Below are 22,259 nucleotides of genomic sequence, written 5' to 3' on the forward strand. Positions count from 1 at the left end.
CGTATTTTGGGTCCTGAGGAACGCGGAGCTTGTGAAGACCCTTTGCCTCTGCAACATATCGAACTTCTAGATGCATCATCTGAGGCATTTCATTCTCTCTGGATGTTCTTAATGTTGGCCTCAAAATACATGCGAGTGTACAGCTACAGTCCTTTGCTCCCTCATGAGTGGTGACTAGGAGCTGGCTTGCATATCAAACCTGTTATGGCTGAAATAATAGCATATCTGCAGCTTTGCTTTAGGTGGCTCACTTAAACAGTCTGTAGTGACTAAGATTACAGACTGAACACATGAAAGGGACAAAAAGAAAATTGCAAAAGTGCTCTTTTTCAGCTCAGAGAAGCCTCACTGTATTTTCTTGACAGCATCTTACTCACCAGACACAACAGGAGATATGAAAATTGGCATGGCAAACACTGGAAAACAGTCCTGCCTTAACACTGCCTGACAGACTTCTTGCTCATCAACAGACAAACTTGCTAAAGAAGCCACAGCCTTGTCCACCTGTTCATCATGGATCCTACCCCATGCCCTTGTATTGAAAACCTTTCTCAGGCTGCAGCTGTGGTGGCCTTGTGACTAATTGGTCCATTTGTACAACCTACTGGTCATCTTCAATTCTCTCAGCAATAGCTGTCTCTACTCTTCCTACAAACTCAAAGTGAAGAAGCTGGCTGCTCTTTCTGGCTGGAGCTTTGAGCTTGGGGTAAGGCTTCTGGGGTAAGCCAAGGACACAACAGATGCAAGGAATAGTGGGCTCCCACACTGCTCAAATCAAGTATACCAGTAAGCACTCACCTTATTATTGACCTGAACAGTTGTCTCTCTGATTGGAAAAGAAAAGTGAGACAACCAAGAATCTTCTAGAAATAAGAACTGTCAAGAGTACCTTCGGAGGAGAGGACAAATGAGTCAATACCTTAGACCTGCAGGAGTTTTCCTTCAGATTGGTTTCTCTTAATTTCTATTTCCATGATCCCATTGCTCCCACCCCCCAAGAAAATACTGCTTTAATGACTGGCCTCTCGACATGGCTTACACCAGGCTGGAATATTCCCAAAGCCTTTACACAACCCTACAGAGAAAAAACAGGACATTAACAAGAAAATGCATGATATATAAAGAGCAGGCTTACGAACTGCATTAAAAAGGGCAAGAGTTGGAGAACCAGACATGGGAGGAGGGGGTTTTTGCATGGCATGACTTTCTTATTAGTTTTTCAAGAGTCATGCTTACTCTACAGGAAATGCATCTGTAATTTGAAGCTTACACAGTAAAGCCTTCTGTCTCCTTATCACACTCAAGCACTCAGAGTTTGTCTACCATGAACTGTCCATCTCAGTAATCCTGGGAAGCTTCCTCCAAACCCTACCCCCACCAGGACTTCCTCAGATGTGTGGAGAGGTGATTGGACTCAGGCATTCAACAAATGTGCCCCTGAGTATGAGCTGTGGTGCAAGACACAGGAATGTGATGGCCCATACTTGGTTTTATCAGGCACCGTCTGATAAGAGAAGATATCCACAGTCATTTCCTTAATACTTTATGTCATTTAAAAAGTATTAGATTTTACATTAAAAAAACTATATGAAAGAACATTTAATAGGCACATTAATCTCTGCCAATAAAAAGATTATGATTTAGAGAATTCCTGAAGGACAACAATAAGAACAATGAAAGAAACTCTTGCATGTGATTACATCTTCCCGAAGATGGCAAAGAGGAAAATTCCACTTTCTAGAACCGTCAATATAGTTCAACTCTATCCTCTACGATTCCCGTAAGATGACTTAAGAGCCCCTATCAGGCCAGTCCAGCTCACCAGATGCTGAACTCCTTACCAATATCTCCACATCTAACCAAAGCTCAGAGTCTCCCATCTGGGAGTGTTATCTTCACTTCCCTGAAAATGCCTCTTCCTTCATCTGCCTCAGTTTCCTCAAAGAAGACAAAGATAAAACACCTGAAGACGTCACAAATGAATCCATCTGAAGTCCACCAGCCAGTTCTACTAGTAAGAGCATTTTTACTTCCAGCGTGGGGTGGGTGGGAATGCAAACCTTTGACACACCCATCAGAGCATCAGAGAACAGTCCTTTGCGGGCAACCAGCCTTCAGTTATGGCTATTATGATATTGCTGCTCGATGAGGAAGAGATACCCAAACTCTTAAGTCTTGGTCCTTGCTCAAGGGCCTCAATAGATAAGACCCTGTAGGTGCTTCCTAGGTCCTGTGGGGTCTCAGCAAGCTTATTCTAATGGATGGTGCACACAGCCATTAAACTAGCTTAAGAGAGAGCAAGCACCCATGGGACCCTACAGTTTATCCTATCACATAACATAACAGACCTTCTAGTACAGAACTATGTAAACAAACATTTCACAGCCCCCAAATTCCTCAAGACATTTGACAAAGATCAACCAACACAAATGTATTTCAAAGAAAACAGCAAGTGGCAGCAGAGGGTTACTTTTTTTTTTCTTTTTGACTCTTTGGCATGGAATGCAAACTGAAAAATGAGCAACCTTGGCCTTTTTTTAAGTTACACAATCAAACATGAACATGCAGCATCAACAGCTCATAGAAGAGCCTCTGGAAAGGTGGGGATGACATTCATTGCCTTAGTGTGTGGCTTCGACTCCAAACAAATGAGCTTGTTTTACTTTCCTATAGCAAACATGGTCTTGAGGCTGGGAGTGTGGCTCAATTGGTAGAGTGCTTATCTAGCATGTTAATCTCAGTATTGAATCAACAGCACTGCATAAAACCAGGGTTTCGACACATTCTCGTGATCCCAGTACTTGGGAGGTGGAGGCATAAACGTGAGAAATTCAAGGTCGCTCTCCACTATATATAGAGTTCAAGGCCAGTCTGAACTACATAATATTGTATTAAGAAAGAGAAGGATGGTGGAGGAAGGCAAAGAGGGAAGAAGGGAGGGAAGCAGACAGACCTTGTCTTCAGGATGAACTTTTAAGCTCTCTTCATGGAAAGGGTCACTTAATCAGCGGAGGAAAACTCTGTACAAATCCCTTGAATGTAATAAGGGATATATTTCAGAGAAATTCTCCAAAATTCATATCAACATTTAATTTTACCTCTGTGTATATGTTCAACTACACAAATATGCTGTTAAATCATTTAATGTAGAGAACTGACAGCATGGAGAAAACATTTGGATGGACTGGAGTTGCCATCAACAGTTTTCATTATGACCTGCTACTCTTGGGTCCTGATAGAGCCAGAAAATGACATCTGTGTGCCAAAATATTCATTAGAATTCCCTTCTCGGTCATTGTTCAGAAAGAAAAGTTCCCTTCTGGCCACCATATTTGTTATTTTAAGAAGGATCGTTAATACACCAGATTTTTTTCAAGGATCTCTCAGAAAACAAGATTGTGTGCATACCTTCTATTTAACATTAAGAAAACATCTTGGAAGAGTCAAATGTCCCCAAAGAAAGAATCATTTTTGCACCATGAAATTAGCTGTTCTTCTCTGTCCAGACTTTCTTTTCCAAGTCATGCTCTCTTTGAATAACTGGTTCTTGTAAGTAGAACTGGAAGTTCTGGGGAGCACCTCTCCAGAGGAACTGCTTAGAAAAGATGACCTCCTTTTTCTGTGGCTCTTTGATACTCATCTCTCCCTGAATGAAATATCTTAGAATATTGGAGTTGGGGTGGGCTGTTAGCGATCCTCAAATCTGGTTCTTGCATATGAATTAACTGAGCCAAACCAGTCTATCAACTGCTTCTGCTTTCTGTTCTCAGTTGGAGAAAGAACAGGAATGGGCTAGAGAGATGGCTCAGTGGGTAAGAGCACTTGCTGAGCAAACATGAAGATTTGAGTTCAGATCCCAGGGACCATGTGAAAAGCCAGTGTGCCTGTGCTGGGAGAATGGTGTGGGGGGAGACAGAACAGTGATGGGGACTTGCTGACTGCCAGCATAGCTCCAGGCTCAGTGAGAGATCCTGTCTCAAGAGACTGAGAAGGGAAAGGACAAAACAAGGAACTCAAAATCTTCCTCTGGTTTCCACATATATCACCAGGCACCTGCACCTGCATCCATGCGGGAATACACTAGAAACACACACAAACACAGACACACACACAGGAATAGATGCCTTTTGTTTTAGGAGAGGACATCCTTAGTTGTTACTGTTTTTAAAAGTGTCCAGTTAATGAGCATTGACTGTACTGCCAACCAGGGGTTGAAGCTTTCCTACACCTTGTATCATTCACCCTTACCAGCCAATAAGATAAATATGATTCCCGTGGCTTTATAGTTAATGTAATAGAGACTGATGTTAAAGGGATTTGTCCACAATACAGGGCCAGAAGGAGCAAACCTAAGTGCTCAAATTCAAGGTTGCCTGACTTCAACGCCCAACCCCTTTACTGTCCTCTCTACTGACTGCCAAATGAAACAAGGCCAGAGTATAACTCAGCCAGGCTCTGTTGGACTCTCGCATCACTTCGGTGCTTCAAATAATGAGGTGAGTGAGGAGTCCTCCACAGTTATAAAGCAGAGAGGGGTGCCTGTATCTAAACAGCAAGATCTTAAAGCCCTGGGTATCTACTGTTATCAGCTTGTCATGTCTGACCTGACAGTTGGCTCTAAAGCTTCCCAGCTTTTAGTGAGAATCTTCTGACTTGGTGTAAATAATTTGTCTATCGTGTAATAAAAAAACTGGTGGAGGGAATTTGGAATGGATATTTATCTGGAATAAAACTAATAGTTTGGAGGACATTTTTGTTGTTGGCCTTTTTTCCCTTAATCCTGGTGATACAGGGCTGGAGCTCGAGTGTGTTCTGAATTTGGGCATCTGATTTTTGTCTAGAGTGGCACAGATGTCTACAGTGGCATTACTGCTTGGAAACACCAACTTCCCACTTTAGGGCAGGAACTTTGGCCTTTCAGAAAAACCAACAAAGTTAAGATAGAGTTGGGATGTTGTGTGTTAAATCAAAGAACCAAAATGGTGCCTTCAGTGGAAATTTTTAAGTTTGTCCACCCAGGACCAATGGAAACAATAGTCACAGAAAATCAGCTTCATCCTCTAGGAAAAATAATATACTTGGAATGGATATAGATAACCCATTTGGCCCAGCTCTCACAGCTTCATCTTTGCAAATAAGGACTCTGAGCCCCTCTGTGAGCAGTATGTTCAAGGCCAAGCTGACTTAACAAATATCACCTCCATGACTAATTGTTCTAGTGTCAATACCTCATTCTCTATCACTCCAATCCACTCCAACATCCTCTCTCATCTGGATCATCCCACTGGCAATATACCTGATGCCTGGAACAGGACCCAGCACAAAGTAGATGCAAAGGCTGTACATTATTGAATGAATAAATGAAAACCACGGACTGGGGAGATACCTCAGTGAGTAAGGTGCTTGCTGTACAAGCACAAGGACCTGAGTTCAGATTCCCAGCTCATATATAAAAAGCCAGGAGTAGCAGTATGCCTGTAACCCCAGTACCAAGAAGGTAGACGGGGGGACCTTAGGGCTTAGTGTTCAGCCAGTACAGCTGAATTGGTGAATTCCAGGTTTAATGAGAGTCTCTGTTTCAAAAAAAATGAGGCAATAAAGAAAGACACTGGACAGTCTTCTGGCATAATCATGGGAACACATGTATGTCAGCATGCACACACACACACACGAAATTCTATTTGTCCTGAATTAGTGACTCTGTCACATAATTGTCTGAGATCTAGCCACAGTACTATGTCTCTGAGGTGTTAGCTATGCCCTGTTCCTGCAAATTCCTTCAACAGGTACTGGATTGTTGGGACCACAACAAAATACTAAGGGCTGGTAGACTAAGCAGTAGAAACATGTTTTTTTGTGATTCTGCAGGCTGGATGGCCCCTCTCCTTGGCTTGCAGGTAGCTAACTTCTCTCTGTGTACTTAAGGATGGGTCTTCCTGTGGAGACAGAAAATGGTGGCCACATCTCTATTCCCAGCACTCAGGAGGCTGAGAGAGTCTTAAATTCATGGCCACAAAAAATAAATAGAAACAAGAAGGTACAGATTAGATTAAGACACACACACAATATTGTTATTTTCTTCTTGTTTGAAACATTCATTCATTCGTTTGTTCGTTTTTCAAGTTTATGTGTGTGAGTGTTTATCTGTGTGTGTGCATGTACACAAAATTCATGCTATGTGCCTCTGGGTTTGGAGGCAGAAAAGAGCAGCAGAGTCTCTGGCACTGAAGTTACAGATGTTTGTGAGTCATGATGTGGATGGTGGGGAATAGACTGTGGTTTTCTTTTCTTTTCTTTCCCTTTCTCCTCTCTTCTCTCTCTCTTTTTAATTAAAAAAATGGTTTTTCAAGACAGGGCTTCTTTGTGTAGCCTTGGCTGTCCTGGAACTTACTCTGCAGACCAGGATGGCCTGGAACTCACAGAGATCTGCCTCCCTCTGCCTCCCAACAGCTGGGATTGAAAGCATGTTCAGGCTTGAACTCTGGTTTTACTATAAGAACAGCAGCAGCAGTAGCAGCACTCTTAACTACTGAGTCCTGGCTCCAGCCCCCTTAATTTTTCTGAATTTTCCTTCAAAGTCAGGTCCTGAGAGTCTGAGGGTTAAGAGTTTAACATATGAATGGTGGATACACTTCATCAGTAATTCCAGTTCTTTCTCTGAATTCCAAGCAGGATTTCTTTTGGTGTGCTTGCTTCTAGAAGGCTTTCTGTCATTCTTTTCATTTATTTATTTACTATTAAATTTGTGCTGTTGTTTTGATTTTTGCAGTGATGTCTCAGTATGTATCCCAGGCTGGCCTTGAACCTACAGTCTTCCTGACTGAGGCTTGGAACTACAAATTCACACCAATCTGCCTTGCTTTCTGCCATTCCTGGTGCCTGGTAACACAATGCAGCTCTTTCTGGATGCCTGCACAGGCCACCAGAACACCTGTTTTGTGCTGCCTCATCACAAGCTGGCTTTCTTCCCATTGCTGCAGCTTGCCTTCTCTCCAAACACCTGCCCTTCTGGATGCAGTTAACCCTTCTATTTCTGGCTGTTCCACTAGATGAAGTCCTGAGTCTAAAACAAATAAACCAGTCGACTCTTCTAATCTGTTATGGATCCATTTTTAGAACTGCCTAGGTATGACAATGTATGAGCTAAACAAAGTGGAGTGGTCTCATGAGCTAAACACTGCTTGAAATGGCAATGGTGCCACGCCCCGCCCAGAGAGCATTCAGTTCAGTTAGTTTGGCAAGGTGGTCTTATCAGAGTTTCTACAAAGTTCATGTGTTTGTAATAGGCTAAAGAGGTTAAGGATCGCTGCTTTAACTGGTGTCCATCAAATTGACACCAAAGTTTACCAACTAGGCTCGATGAAAAAGCAACAAGAGGCTGGCGATCCTGGACCATATGCAACACTTGTGTAAAAGGGTTAGAGTGAGCCTTTTTGTTGTTGTTTTAAAGAACAAGGTTTCTCTGAGTAGCTCTGGCTGTCCTGGAACTCACTTTGTAGACCAGGCTGGCCTCAAACTCAGAGATCTGCCTGCCTCTACCTCCAGGGTGCTAGTATTAAAGGTGTGCACCACCACCACCTGTCTAACAAGTTGGGGGTAGCTCGTGACTGTCTTTGGTGGAGTGGAGCAATCTGGATGGGAGGTGGAGGGTGGTTCTCAGCAGTAACTCTGGGATCATCTGAAGCAGGGTCTTCAGGGTGCTGTGGATGACAGTCAGTCTTCCTGCAGTCAAAGGAATACAGCTGACAGGATGCTGGCCCATACCACAACCAACTTTATTTGCTGGGTTTTAATAATATAAGAATCTTCATTTTATCATCTCTACCTTTTGCATGAGTTTGAACAGTTTCAGAATAAGCTTTCAAATATTGTTAAGGTAGTGTAGAAAATGAGAAACTGAGCAACAGAAGAGAACGAGAGGAACAGAAACATTCAACTATTTACTGTTGGAGAAGTTATCATAGCACCCATCTACAAGCAGATGAACTTTTTCTTCAAATTAAAACTGACATGAAGCCCCAACATATAAAACAGAAAAGGAGTGGAGTTGTCCCCCTGGAAGCTGAAGATAGAGCCTGGCTAGCTTTCTCCTCATTGTCACCTCAGAGAACTTCAGACTTCACAGCAGAGACTGAAGAAAGCAGCTTGTAAGACTGTGTGCATCTTATTTCATATGCATCCTTAACAACTGGCTGGCAGTTTGGAAAGAGAATAAAGTGAAATCCCTGCTTCTCATCATAAGCAAAAATAAATTATATTACATTAAAATGTTTAAAGAATGAAAAAAACATAACATCATTAAAAGAAAAGTGGATATTCTACAACATTAAGGGAGAAAAAGACTGCATGTAGGCCATTGAAGATGTAAATTATGAAGGTGGCAGGAGGGAGCTATGTAAGAAGCATACCTGAGCAGTTGGTGGTCCCTTTCCCCAGCACTGGGGAGACAAAGGCAGGCATATCGCTTTGAGTTGCAGGCAAGCCAACCCTGCATAGCAAGCCATACATACATACATACATACATACAGATGGAAACATTATAATTATTGAATAACAAACTCACAGCTTTATCAGTTCCCTTGGCATTATATCACCAAATACTACTGGTAGCCATAGCCTTAAAAGGGCAAACACAAAGTGTTTTATTCCAATCACAATTATTAATCTTAACTCTCAGACAACACATTACAGTTCTCATACACACATATATTTAATATTACAGAATTGCAAATAAAGGGTTAAAAGGACAACAGGACACCAATGACCTCAGTGAAAGAGCTCAGAGTTATTGCAAAGAGCTGCTGTCACTGCAGTCACAAAGCTGAAGCTCTGGGGAAGGAGTCTGGCAAGGAGGCGCTCCTTAAAGACATGTGTACCCAATAGTCTAAGGACGGGTTGATGAGTGCCATTCCCCAGTGCAAGGAGTTCCTGTTTTCACATGAACCAGGTGAGGGTTGGCATCCTCTATTGGTCTGGTGAGTTTGATAAGCTCACATGCCTGTTTAATTTATTTTTATTTTTCTCTAACAGGGTTTCGATACACTCGTGTGTTCCTAACTTACTTCGGTAACTTCATAGGTGCTAATATTTTCTGTGTGTAAGTGTTACTTACAAGTTTTTGCCTCATTCTCTGTGCCAGTTGTTTGTTTACACAAACAAGACATGGACTTATTCTGTTTAAGCTTTTGAATTCAAAATGGGTCCTCTTGCTGTTTACAAATAGAATCATTTGCAGTAAGACACACCCTGAATGCTACTGTTTCATACAATAAGGAAATAATTGGATCAGGACATAGTCTGATCTGCATAGAAGGAAAAAGTTATTTTATATTTTACACACACACACACACACACACCACTCAAAAAGAAGCAAACAGTCTCTCTGGAGTTACTCACCTCAATTCAGTCCACACAGGCAACATAGATCAAGCTTTAATAAAATGATCCAGAAAGTTCAGATTATAATAGGAAATGAAGCATGAAGAAGAGTCAGTTGACAATGATAACCCTGCTATTAGAACAAGATTATAAATTAAGGATTTTTTATGTCCTCAAGATAAAAAGAACAGTGTCAGAACCATGAGGGCCTGTGAGGTGGATCAGTGGGCAGAAGCCCTGTACAGGCCTGGCCTCCTGCACTCTCCCCACTGACCACCAGTCTACAGTGGAAGGAGAGAACCAACTCCCAGCAGCTGTCCTCTGCCGCCACCTGTGTGCACACACCCAGAAGCCCAAATCATAGTCCTTTCTTTCTTTCTTTCTTTCTTTCTTTCTTTCTTTCTTTCTTTCTTTCTTTCTTTCTTTCTTTCTTTCAGATAAAGTCTCTCTATGTAAATTTGGCTGGCTTGGAACTTGCTATGTAGATCAAGCTGGCCTAGAATTCACAGAGATCTTCCTACTTCTGTTCCCCCCCCCAACATTTCGCTTCCAATTATTCTTCCTAAATAAGTCCTAAAATGACCCAAAAATAAATGCAAAAGGAACATTTTTTAAATGGGAAAAAATATAGGAAAATTATATTGTGTAACAGCAGGCAGGAACAATTAAACAAATTGTGATGTTTTCATCTAATGAGAATCCATGCAGGAAATGAAAATGCTGTTGTATAGAGATGGATATATATCCAGAAAGCCAGTTGAACATCTTTGAGAGAAAGATCCAAGGCTTTGTGGTGACCTTTAGCTAATCCCAAATGCTGTGCCAGGCTGGTCATAAGAGGGCCTCTCTCTGTCTGCTCAGAAATGTCTCAAGTCACAGGTTTAGCAATGGAAAATATTCCAGCTGAGCAGCTGTATGGTTGCTGTCAAGGCTGAACCACAGTGCTTATACTTGCCTTGAATTCCCTGAGGTCATAAGACTTCCTCAGATGAAGGCTAGATGCCTGTTTCCTGCTCGCAGCTGCCACTAAGCTGGTGCCCAACCTGTCTTTGGCAGCTTTGTCTGGTAAGTTGAAGTTCTTCCAGAATGAGGTTTTGGCTGGACGTCTCTGTGGCTATGGGACAAACCTTGGAAATGAGTGAGTGGCTTGGGCCACTGTCAATGAGGCCAAAGTGGTCTTTGCTCTTGGCAGCTTCCATAGGCCCTTCAGACCACCATGAACCCACTGACACAGGATTGGAGCTTCTAGTCATTTCTTCTTGCATACATGCCTTGTGCCTCTTCAGTGGCTGGCACAGTTCTGAGTTACTGCTTAGCAAGAAGTACTTGGGGCCAGGGTGGTCTGTTGCTGAATTTCTGATCTGCTCTCACTGGGAGCCTCATGAAATTGTTATGATCAAATAGGGCATGGAACTGGATGGGACTGATACTACTTATATGGAGGGGCCAACAATTGAGGCCTTATGGGGGATTCTACATGCTATGTAGGCTACTTTCTTCTGAAGCAGGAGCTGCCTCTATCAGGTTGTGTGTAGACTCAGACCCAGGCCCAGTTCTTTTCATTGTGTATAATTCACTTCTTCTGTGAGGAAGAAAATATCCAGCCCCTTAGCTGGGACTCTGTAATGTCATTCTCAGACACTTCCATCCTTCAAACAAAACAACTTCTGGATATCCTAAACTAGCTAGAGGTACAAGTAATTCAGTGTCCAAATGGCCAGTAAAACTTTCAGGAAAGCACAATAATTGATCTTCGGGGATTGGCTGAGCAAGACAATACATAGCCTACTAGGTAGGCCTGTATATGATGCCACCTGGCCTTCAAGCTTAGAATCTAGCACTTCTCACCTGCTCTGGAGGTGACAGAAAGCAAGGACAAAGGAAAGAGAGAGAGAGACAAGAGAAGGGAGCATGAAAAAGACTTGAGAAAGAGTAAGGAAGAGGTGACTGGAGGGGGTTAAGGAACAGTGAGGGTCTCAGGCCCTCAGAGGCACATGGTTCTGGCTGCACATCTGTCTGTCTGTCTTTCGGTCTCTGGCCAGTAGCTGCTTGCTGCACAGTGTAAGGGCGCTGAGTAACTGTCCTGGCACAGCAAGCCATCATGCAGTTGCGGGGGGCGGGGAGCCCAGTTGGCATCTGAAAACTGCTTTTTTTCTTTCCTCTTTCATTAAGGCTATGTGTTGAATCCCACATAGGAGAATTTATTAAACTGCACTTATTAAACTGTACACCACTCTCAGGGACCATGTGTGACAAACAGCAGGGGTTATACAGTCCCACTCATGGATGCTAGGGTCTAGTGAGGATTTGGGCTCCTAGTTGAGTGTTTCTCAGAGACTTGAGAACATTTTGCTGGCTTTGCCTGAATAGCTATTCAATACTTGCAGCTGCAGCATAATTTCTCTACTTAGAAAGTCTCCAAAGAATTCCTTAGCTCAGGTTCGCTAAGCAAACCCATAAAATTGGGAGTGTGTTGTGCAACCTAAGAGGCCCAGTCTTGCCTAACTACTGGGGCTCACCCTATCTCACCTGGTCTGGCCACCACACACCCAAAGTGGTGAACTCCTACCAGGACACGTGTTTTGTAAACCCATATGGACAACAGAACTTGTGACAGATAGAGCCGTGCAAAGGGATGTTGGCTTACACCCACACTGCAGTTCTGTCTTCCCAAAACAAAAAGCAAGCCACCAGTACCCACAGGCCAACCCAAACCAAGACCACCATTCTTTAGATGTGTGAACTGAAAATGAATCAGCATTGAGATAGTTTATTGGTTTGCTTTTTCCCAGATCACCTATTTTAAGTAAATAGATTATAAGAGACATAATGTTTTTTCTTCTTCCACAGGTGGTAATCAGGCGCTCTCCACTTTATACACACACACACACACACACCCACACACACACACTCACACACCCACAACCAAACAACCTTATAGCTCGCTGAGACCTTCACTTCTTAAATAGGGGATGGTGACAATATAATTTCCTCTAAAATGCCCTTAATGCAATATATAACGTACAAAACTATCTCTATGTATTTGAAGTTACAAAAAAAGTACCTCTTGACAGAAACAAACTTAAATAAGACAGTTACCTTTGTATAACAAGCATTGCACTTTTCCTCACTGGGTTTTGGAGAGTTCAAGTAGTAACGAGGCTTATTATCCGCGCGAGAAACCAGTTTGTGAGCAGGCAAGGCAGCGGCTCAGAACCCTGCCCGAAGAGTAACAGTCTGTACTTCTCAGTGTGTGTGGTGAGCCTGGCTTGAGCTTGGGTTCCTCTGCCTCCCTTAGGGGCAGCCAGGCAGATCTCTGCAGGTTTGTCTTAGTCTGCCCTGGTGAAAAGCAGGTGCCAATGGGAAAGTAGCCCAACTGTTCAATGCTGCCACCCTTAACTAAATCCTAAAGAGCTTGGGGATGACTCAGTGGGTCCCCGAAGGCTGCGGTTGCCTGTGTCTGCTCTTGGGAGGACACCACAGCCTGGGCCTGGAGGACCTCTGGCAGGGAACTCCGGCATCAGCGGCCATAGCCTTGAGGGCTGATCTTGTTTTTGGGGGCAACAGCGTCCTTCCTTTTGTCTGTCAACTGGTAGATCTGTTGGGCCAATTTCTGCAACGTGCAAGTCCCAAAGCGGCATCGAGAGTTGTGGGAGCCAGGGTTCATCATCTTGCGGTAGCGTTTGACTCGAAAATGGGCTGAGCTCGGAGTGCTGCAGAGAAGGAAGGACACTTGAAACTTAACCAACCAGGGCTTTGGCCCTAACCACCTCGGAGCGGGGCCAAACAGAACCTGAGGGAGCTGGGACCTGCTCCCTCCACCGGAGCTGCAATCTGGCCTGGACAATCCTCCCGGGGCCTGGGTAGTCGAGAGGGCACATCCTCTGCAGAGGGTGTAGTTACCTGGCTTGTGGGGTTTTAGATGTGCTCTCCTTCTCCTGGTCCAGAACAAAAGTCTCCATAGGAACTGTCTCCTCACCAGCGAGTTCTGAGGAATCGCTGCTGGATGCCTGCAGTTCCATCTCTCCACTGCTTAGCGCCTGCTTATCCCACCTAGAAAACAAAAGCAGATGTGTTTGGCTTGAGTTCAAGTGATGCCCCAGCCAGCTCCCATCTCCACTTCCTTCTAACCCCTCCAGACCATCCCTCATTGTTCCCTGACTGCTATGTATTAGGACTGAAGAAAGCACTGTCCCAAACTCACTGCAAGGACACATCTTCTGTCTGTGTGGCATCCACGCCTAGAAAGGCGAGTGAACCCAGGAACATCAGGATGATGGAAACCAGCTTCATTCTGTGCTAATGCTCAGATATGCTAGAAAGGAGCAAGAAGTTGAGGGTTTTCAACCGGGCCAGCTGCACAGCCCCAGAGCAGAACGAAGAGCGGTGGGAGGAGGGGAGTAGCTTGGCAGCAGTCTACCTGATTTTGCTGCTTTTCTCTCCCTGGTGCAGAGAAGCACCCAGAGGCTTTTGTGCTGGCCAGGCAGGTGACAAGCAAAGCAAAGGAAGCCAGAGTGGCAGGCTTCCAGAGGTCTCCAACTCAAGTCCTAGGATCCTGGCCCACGGATCTCAGGTGAGATCCAGCTGGGTGCATGAGATAGACCTGGGACATGAGGTGTGCTCTACAGTGGATCCCCATGGGATCCACTTGTCCAAGTCTCCAAGCTTTGGGGATTTGGCAAAGCCACACCCCACGCCCCAACACGCTGGAGACCAGCAGTCCTTACCTGCTGAAGGAGTGAGTTGTCAAGCAATAGGAGAAAGTTTGAGATGTCCAGCTGACCCTGGCAAAACCCCCAAGTCCAAGACTCACTGCGATGAGAAGCCAAGAGCAGTAACGCTGGAGCTCTCCTGCCTAGTGTCACCAAGAAACCACTGAATAACCAAAGTCACCTCCAGCATTTTATACACTCAGGGGCTGGCGGGGCCTGATCTGCCTTGGAGCCTTCTCTTTCCTTCAGCGTGCTGGCTTCTAAGATAAGACCTGCCCAGAAGCTTGCCTGTGGGTATAGGGGAAAGGGTAGAGGTCCCTTGTGGCCAGGCAACTCGGAGATTAGTTTTGAGAGATTAGACTGGTGCAGGACTTCCGCTGCCTTATTTCTTGGCTTAGGGTTCAGGCAGTGAGAAGGAAAAGAAAGCCAGAACAACTTAGGTTAGAGGAATCCTTTTCCTTGAAAGACTACACACCAGGGTGCTGGTCTGAGCTTTCAGTATAGAACTGAAAGAACTGGGGGACAGGTGGGACACGTGGCTAACCTAGACCTTAGGTTTGGGGAGATATGGCCTCAAATGGGCCTTGGCCCCTGCCAGGGTAGCACCTGGCTGAGCCTTGATCCCTACCTCTTCATGCAGAGTACACCCGGAAGGGTTATGTCCTGGCTAGCAAGATTTCATAATAAGGGCAAAGCTGGAAACAGCTGAATTGAAAATTAGGGTTTGGAGAGGGTAGTTATCTGAAGATTGAGAACTCACATTCCTATTTGGAAATACAGGAATAACCAAAATTAGGAAGAGAGATAGTTCTGTTTTCCTCATAATACTATATCCTTATAAGGCTGTGACCTGAGAATTGGCCTGACTACCTTCATTCACCAATTGCAAATGTAAGGACTGACTGACAGGGAGAACACTAGTACGGCGTGTGTGCTACTTGCTGTCTCTTTTGATCTTATACATGCTCCCAAACTGGGGTTCTCATGTATCAAAGTAAAGTTCAAAGATTGGAAGTATACTGCCCAATCATACTAAAGGTGGGAAGCTTTAGAGCCCAAACTTGAAAGACAGTGGTGTGGGTGAGAGGGCTCGAATTTTTCTGGCTGGAGTCATCATTCTCATCAAGGGGAAAGAAGAAAATTCTTGCCCCCACCCAGAGGTATGTGCTAATTCATGATGAATCAGCTCAAACACTTTTGCCTCTGATTTGTGATCTTCATGGATCCTTGAGTTCACTTTCTTCCCTTCTAGGGCCAAATAGGGAAACAAGGCATAGCTCTGCAGGCAAGTTTCCTAGAAGGTCCATGAAGTTAAAGATATGATCTACCCAGCTGCTAGCCTCAAGTCCTAGTGATCCGGACACAGATAAGCTCTGTCTGATTCATATCCTGGCCGGCAGATCTCCAACATTCCTACCAGATCTGAGACCACACACATGGCCACTGTGTCCCATGGACCTTGCTCAAAGCAAGGCCTGGATTGAGCACTGCTGGCTCAGCCCAGTTATCACTCTCCAGAATAAACCATGGACATTGAACCTGGGGGGGGGAATGGCTGCACTGAGGTTACTTATTCAAGGAATCTTCCTAGAAGAAGAGATCTGAGTTCCTCCTCCTGGGGTGGAGGGCAGATTCCAGGTTCTGCTTCTGGTAGGGGCTTGAGTTATGGATATAGAAAGGGCCGTAGCTTGATGAATTGGCCCTCATTAGGGCCCTCTGGGTGACAGTCAATCCATGACAGTCAATGCAGCAGCCCCACTAAGGTGGTGGTTTGTCTGCACCATCTTCACTATAGTTTGTCTGGCTTCTGTCCCTTTCTTCGACCTTCCTTTCACTTCATCCCTGGATTAACTGTCAATGCACCCACTGTCAGTCTCTCTGAGGATGTGACCTACCTGTCATGAACTTCCAGCTGGGCCTGAGCCACATCAGGTCTTACTTTCATTTCCCTGGCCCAGTCTACCCAAGTCAAGGACAGCCGGATGTTGGCTCACAGCCAGGGTATGTCTCATAAGCTGAATTCCTCTCTCTATCCTCTACCAATCTTGAGGGTTCTGTGTGCAGAAAATTCTGCCAGGCTGGACCTTGTTGCCTCCTTGCTGCCTCTCTGAGGAAAGTCAGTGACTTGAGGTTAGCTCTGGCTTTGAACAATGATCGCCAAATATGCTCTTAGATGAAACGTATTGTAGTTATTAATATTATTATTATTTGGTTAGGGTATCCCCTGTATCCTAGTCTGGCCTGAAACTAAACAGCTATAAGATGACCTTGAATTTCTGATCCTTCTGCTCCATCTCTTATCAACTGAGCTACACCTCCAATCCCTCAAACTTATTTTTTTTGAACCTTAGGTGGCTTCAATAAGGAAGTGAACTGAACCCAAATGGGAAAGGCGTGGCTCCACTGAGCTCCTGGAACTGTGCCAGTGTCCTGGCAATGTGCCAAGAATACCCATCTGAGTGCCTTGGCACTTGCCTTATTAACTTGGTTGCACCTAAGAGATTGTCACCTGAGACCCAAGTCAATTCTTTTTTAGGTGAGGTCTCAGACTGGCAACTTGAAAAATTTTGTTAGAAAATCTTAGAAATCACATGTATGATTGTGGTTTGAATGGGTGGGGAACCTCTGTCAATGTGCTCCCCAAAGTGCTAAAGGACTTTGCATGGGGAAAGGGGAGGGGTAGATGAGAATTCATCATGTCTGGGTATCTACCCCTCCCCCCCCAGAAAATGAGTTGCTTTACTTAATCACCAATGCAAGAAAAAAAAAATAGCAAGAATGCATTTAAGGTTCAAGGTTTAGAAGTGAGGCTGCAGGGGTCCTTTCGGCAATGCTTTCGAAGAATTGCATCCATTCAAGTGCAATGTTTGTAAATTCACAATGAGCAAGGAAGGCAGGGAAGGGAAGGGGAGGGGAGGAGAATAAAAAGGAGAACAGGGGAGGAACATGTTCAAACTTTTCCTGGCAAGAAAACAAAAGGAAAAAAAAATCTTGCTTAATGAAGTCCCACTTTTTGTGTGTGTGCCCAAGAATTATTTTTTAAATTATTATTTATTTAATTTTTTGTGTTAAATATTTTTTTAATTTTTTTAACTTTTATTAATTACACTTTATTCACTTTGTATCCCTGCATAAACCCCTCTTTCCTCCCTCTTAATCCCACCTGCCTTTCCCTTTCTTCACGCATGCCCCTCCCCAAGTCCACTGATAGGGGAGGTCCCCCTCTCTTTCCTTCTGATCCTAGTCTGTTAGGTCTCATCAGGAGTGGCTGCATTGTCTTCCTCTGTGGCCTGTGATCAAGGAGCAGGCAAATCAGTTTATGTTAGAGGCAGTCCCTCTTCCCATTACTATGTAACCCACTTGGACATGAACTGTCAAGGGGTACATCTGTGCAGGGGTTCTAGGTTATCTCCATGCATGGTACTTGGTTGGAGTATGAGTCTCTGGGAAGACCCCGGTGTTCAAATTTTCTCATTCTTGTTGCTCTCCTTGTGGAGTTCCTGTCCTTTCCAGATCTTACTTCTTTCAGATCCCACTTCTTTCAGAAGATTCAGATCTTACTTCTCCAGATCCCACTTCTTTCAGAAGATTTCAGATCTTACTTCTCCAGATCCCACTTCTTTCATAAGATTCCATGTACTCTGCCCAAAAGTTGGCCATAAGTCTCAGCATCTACTTTGATATTCTGCAGGGCAGAGCCTTTTAGAGGGCCTCTGTGGCAGGTTCCTAATTTGTTTCCTGTTTTCTTCGTCTTTTGATGTCCATCCCCTTTGCCTTACAGGATAGGGATTGAGTGTTTTAGTCAGGATCCTCCCTCTTGATTAGTTTCTTTAGATGTACAGATTTTAGTAGGTTTATCCTATATTATATGTCTATATGAGTGAGTATATACCGTGAGCCAAGAATTTTTGTGTTTATGTGTACATTCCTTTCATCATATTTACATATATACTCTAAATGCTTGCTGAATAATGGTGTTTCAATGTCTTTCCCACATTTCAACTGAATTATTTTTGGGCACTAAATCTAAAACTAATTCTTATCAATATTTGGAGGTTTTACTTGTTTTGAATGTGTGGTTTTATTTTTTTAGTTAACAGTGTGTACACAGTCCCTTACACCAGAGTCATCATATTTGGGTCTCTAACAAAGTAATGAAAAACAGTAAATAGTACTAATAATGTTAATGACTAAAACGAAAGTAATAGAGTGCATTTTACAATGATCTCAGATGCTCTTTTCAGACAGGACATTTTATGATGAAAATTTTTTCATGAGGCACAAATGCCTGTTAAGCTTAAGGCTTGTTTATAACATTCTCTTGAAAAGAAGGTTCAAGATGCATCCTGAAGTCATAACATCAAATGATGTACAGAGAGGACATAATCACCTGTGAAGATATGGTCTCCTAGGGATAAGTATGGTAGGATTCAAAGCTTTCTGAGGATATGACTTCTCATAAAACCTAATGAAAATATAGATTCTTCCCAGAAAATGAACATGTACATAAAACCAACTACATATAAAGCAGGTACAGAGTAAATGTCAGGAGAGGGACCAGGTTAAAAACTAACACCAAATAAGTATCACCGTTGCTCTATCTGGAATTTCTACCTTATTTGGAATGCAGAGACAAGAAGACTGTTAACCCCTGTATTTAAGGCAGTGCATCTGCATAAAGAAAAGCAATGTTTCGCTTCTCCTGTTCCTTTTTTTCTCCTCCCTTTCCTCCTCCTTCCTTACCTCCTATATGTGAAGCAAATGTTCTACCTCTGAGTTGTATTACTACCTTCTGTACAAAACAGACAGAAACAGATAGTCTTTGGATATAATAAAGCCAGATGCTAAACCTCACTAAAGCTTAAAGGAAGTAACTTGTTATGGGATGAATTAAAGAGAACACAAAGAAGGCAACAGGCATAGAGGAGGCTGTCCTAGTAACAGCAGTAAAAGAACAAGATAAAGAGACTTCAGGAAATGTTTGTTACAGATGGCACAATGGCTGGCATTAACAAATAAAAAGCTACATGCTTCCATCCTTTAGGTGGGAATTTTGTATTACTATCAGATTATGAAGACTTTGTTAAAGGAACTTACTGTTTAAAAGGGTCCTTCCACAGATAGTTACTGTGAATTAGGTACCCAATACCTAAGTCCTGAACACACAAAAATGATTGATGTAAACACCACTCTTTTTCTATAAGCTTACAGTCTTGTGGGGTAATCCACCATAAACAAACCCATAGACCATGCATAGAAATGTATACATCACATAAATTCCACTATGAAACCTAAAGGAAAGCAAGAGGTACCTAACACCCCAGAAAGGATAAAGAACATACATATTCAAAGGCTGAGAGGTGAGAACATTTTAGTTCAGTAGGGGGTAAATGAAAGAAGGTGAATTTGTTTGCAGTATACTAGGGAAGAAGAAAGGAATGATAATAATAATAATAATAATAATAATAATAATATTAAAGAGGGATGATAGCCCTCTCTGCTGCTGCTGTTCTTTTCATCCTTGCACCCTCTCATGTGCCTCTGTGTCCTCTAGTGGTGACGAGAGGCAACTTCTCCATCATTTCTCTCTGGAACTGTTGCAGGGCCTGCAGGGCTGGTGGCCCCCAGGGAGAGCCTATGATGGGGAGGCTTGGGCAGGAGACTCCAGGAAGTGACCATGCTTCCTCAGCATTGTTCCGGGTGGAACTCAGAACCCTGGTTGCCAGGTAACCAGACGCCAGCAGCAGCAACAGCTGCCTGGACAGACCAGCTGGTCCACAGGAGCTGGAGAGAGGAGTCTGTTCTTCTGCTTCCAGACTTTCAAAGGCTTAGGTCTCTTGGAAGCCAGCGGTGGTCGCCTGGGCCACTGCTGGAGACATGTGGTGCGCTCACTGACACGTTTCTGGCCTGTTCCCCACCGGGAGACCAACGTAATCAGGGCCACCATGTGGTGGGGGAGCTTTCTGGTCCACTCTCACCCCTCATCCACTGCGGTCACGGCCTGGGCAAGTGTTCCTGTTGGGTCACTGAGGAATACTTTTCAAGCCTGCTTCGGTGTAGGGAAAGGGGTCGTTGGTGCCCCTCGGGGTTTGCACACTTCAAACCTCCCTCCTGCCCTGGTCCTTTCTCAGAGTGAAAGGAAACGAGCCTTCCAGCATGGTATCTCCATTGCTCAGCAATGATGGTGTGAGCTTCATGGAGCAGATGATCCCCTATTTGCCCACCGCTCTTTCTGACCCTTTATCCAAAGTTTGCAACCAATGGGGTGATTCTGGACCTGATCCTGAAAAGTCAGGCAAGTGGCTCCCCCAGGGATCCAAACAGACCTCCTCCTGCTGTTTCCCAGGGCTTGTGTCCTCACAGAACTGGGGCCACTGAGTCCCAGCAGCCTGGGCCCGGGCCTGGCCCTTTAAAATGATATGGCTGGGCATGGGCTATTGGGGCAAGGGTGGGGCTCTACCAGGTGCCATTCCCCTTCCCCAGGGAGTGTCACACACCACCCTTTCTCACACCCTGAGTGTCTTTCCCTGTTTGTGTAAAGGATTCTGGACCCCATCTGTGGTGTTTGAGATGAATGGAGGCCCCAGCACCCTCACCCCCCTCCTTGGGAAGATTTTGATAGTTACTTCTGGATGTCTGAGTGGGTTGGAGACACGGGGCCTTACGGGTGACACCCCCGTGAAATGTCACAGGTATAGATGCTTCAGGCCCGAGGGGGACAAGCAGACAACGATGTGAGTGGGCTTGGGGCAGAGGGGGAGGTGAGCGGGGAGGGGCGTTTGGGACGGCCAGGGTGGAGGACCAGTAATGGGCAGGAGCCTCGCTTTTGGGATTCTCGCCCTAGGAACTGTCCCTGCAACCTCAACAGCTGGTGGAGTGTTGGGCACTAAGCCCTGGGACCCTCCCTAAGAGCCTGGCCTGCCAGATAAGCACCGGATGCCAGCAGGCCATAGTTTCTTACCACCCATTGTTCCCAAAACTGTTTGCTTTGGGACACATCCGTGACCACAGATGTTATCTTTGGGCCTTGTAACTCTTTAACCCACCTTCTTAGCCTTGGGAACTTCCCACCTCCCCACCAAGGGCCTTGGTATTTTTCCACTACTACTCCCCTTTTCTCGCCCCTCTCCCCCGCCCTGCCAGAACCGTGCTTTAAAAGAAACACTGAAGCCCAATAAAGCTGACACTTGACCGGCAACCGTCTGCTTGTGTCCTTTCTCTCTCTTGCCCATCTTTTTCAGGATTGACCCCCTTCGCCCCCACGAATAACTAGGTCCCGCAGTGGAGGACAGAGGCCTCTCACTGGGCACCTGGGTTTTGAGCAGCAGAGGGAGGAACAGGAGAGGAAGGACCCTGGGGATACCCATGCCCCCAGCAGCCCAGAAGCAAGGCCAGGCTCCCGACCCCACTTCCCATCTGCCCTGCTTTCGCCCGGCTTTCTTCTCATTCCTGTCCCAGTGGCTGCAGAAATACCCTCAGGATTTCTGTGGGGCTCCGGAGCTGGCCGTTGTCAGGCGGGTGCTGGACTATGCCAGGATCAATGTGCCCACCGCAGAGTTGGACTGTCAATCTGGGGAAATCCTCTGGGCAATGGATAAGCCCAGAATAAACTGAAGCCCAAGAAGGAGGAGAATGATTAGGAGGAGGAGGAGGACCCAGGGGCAGCGCCTGGTGAGGCAGCAGCTGATTCCAGCCCCGTGTCCCACAGGGGAAGTGTCCTGAAGCTCTGGCCAATGAAGCAGAGGAGGACGCCTGTCAACTCGCTTGTCCTGCGGGTAGGAGAGGGGACTGTGCCTTCCCTGGCATGGAGAGGCCATCTTGAAGGCACCCTATTCTGCGTGCCTTCAGACTGCTCCCCTATCCCGGATGACGGCTCACCCCTTTCTGTGCTCAGATCCTGGGCTACTTGGGACCTCAACTGCAGAGCTGCCCATGCAAGAGGCTTTGGTGACACAGGAGAAACGGAGCCTGGCTTCGGGGCCAGATGCTAAGCCCCAAGAGGATGCTGAGCTCCTGGATCCCATGGCTGTGGGACCCCAGTCTTGCCAGAAGCTGGACCAGTGCAACCTCCGGCTTTAGCATCAGAGGACGCACAGGCCCTTGTGGACCTGGCGGATGAGCTACTGTTTCTCTCCACTGTGGTGCACTTGGGGGCACCCGATCCCCTGT

At 45.1% G+C, this 22,259-nt stretch overlaps 1 protein-coding gene and 1 pseudogene across 1 annotated transcript in view; both read right to left on the reverse strand.

The window, feature by feature from the left end:
* Window positions 1–22,259, reverse strand: part of LOC110561735 (vomeronasal type-2 receptor 116-like) — a 799,658-nt gene that overhangs the window by 693,443 nt on the left and 83,956 nt on the right.
* On the reverse strand, window positions 12,785–13,671 carry LOC132650893 (pro-adrenomedullin-like; annotated as a pseudogene).

The sequence above is a fragment of the Meriones unguiculatus genome (genome assembly GCF_030254825.1).
Source record: "Meriones unguiculatus strain TT.TT164.6M chromosome 13 unlocalized genomic scaffold, Bangor_MerUng_6.1 Chr13_unordered_Scaffold_34, whole genome shotgun sequence".
NCBI lineage: Eukaryota > Metazoa > Chordata > Mammalia > Rodentia > Muridae > Meriones > Meriones unguiculatus.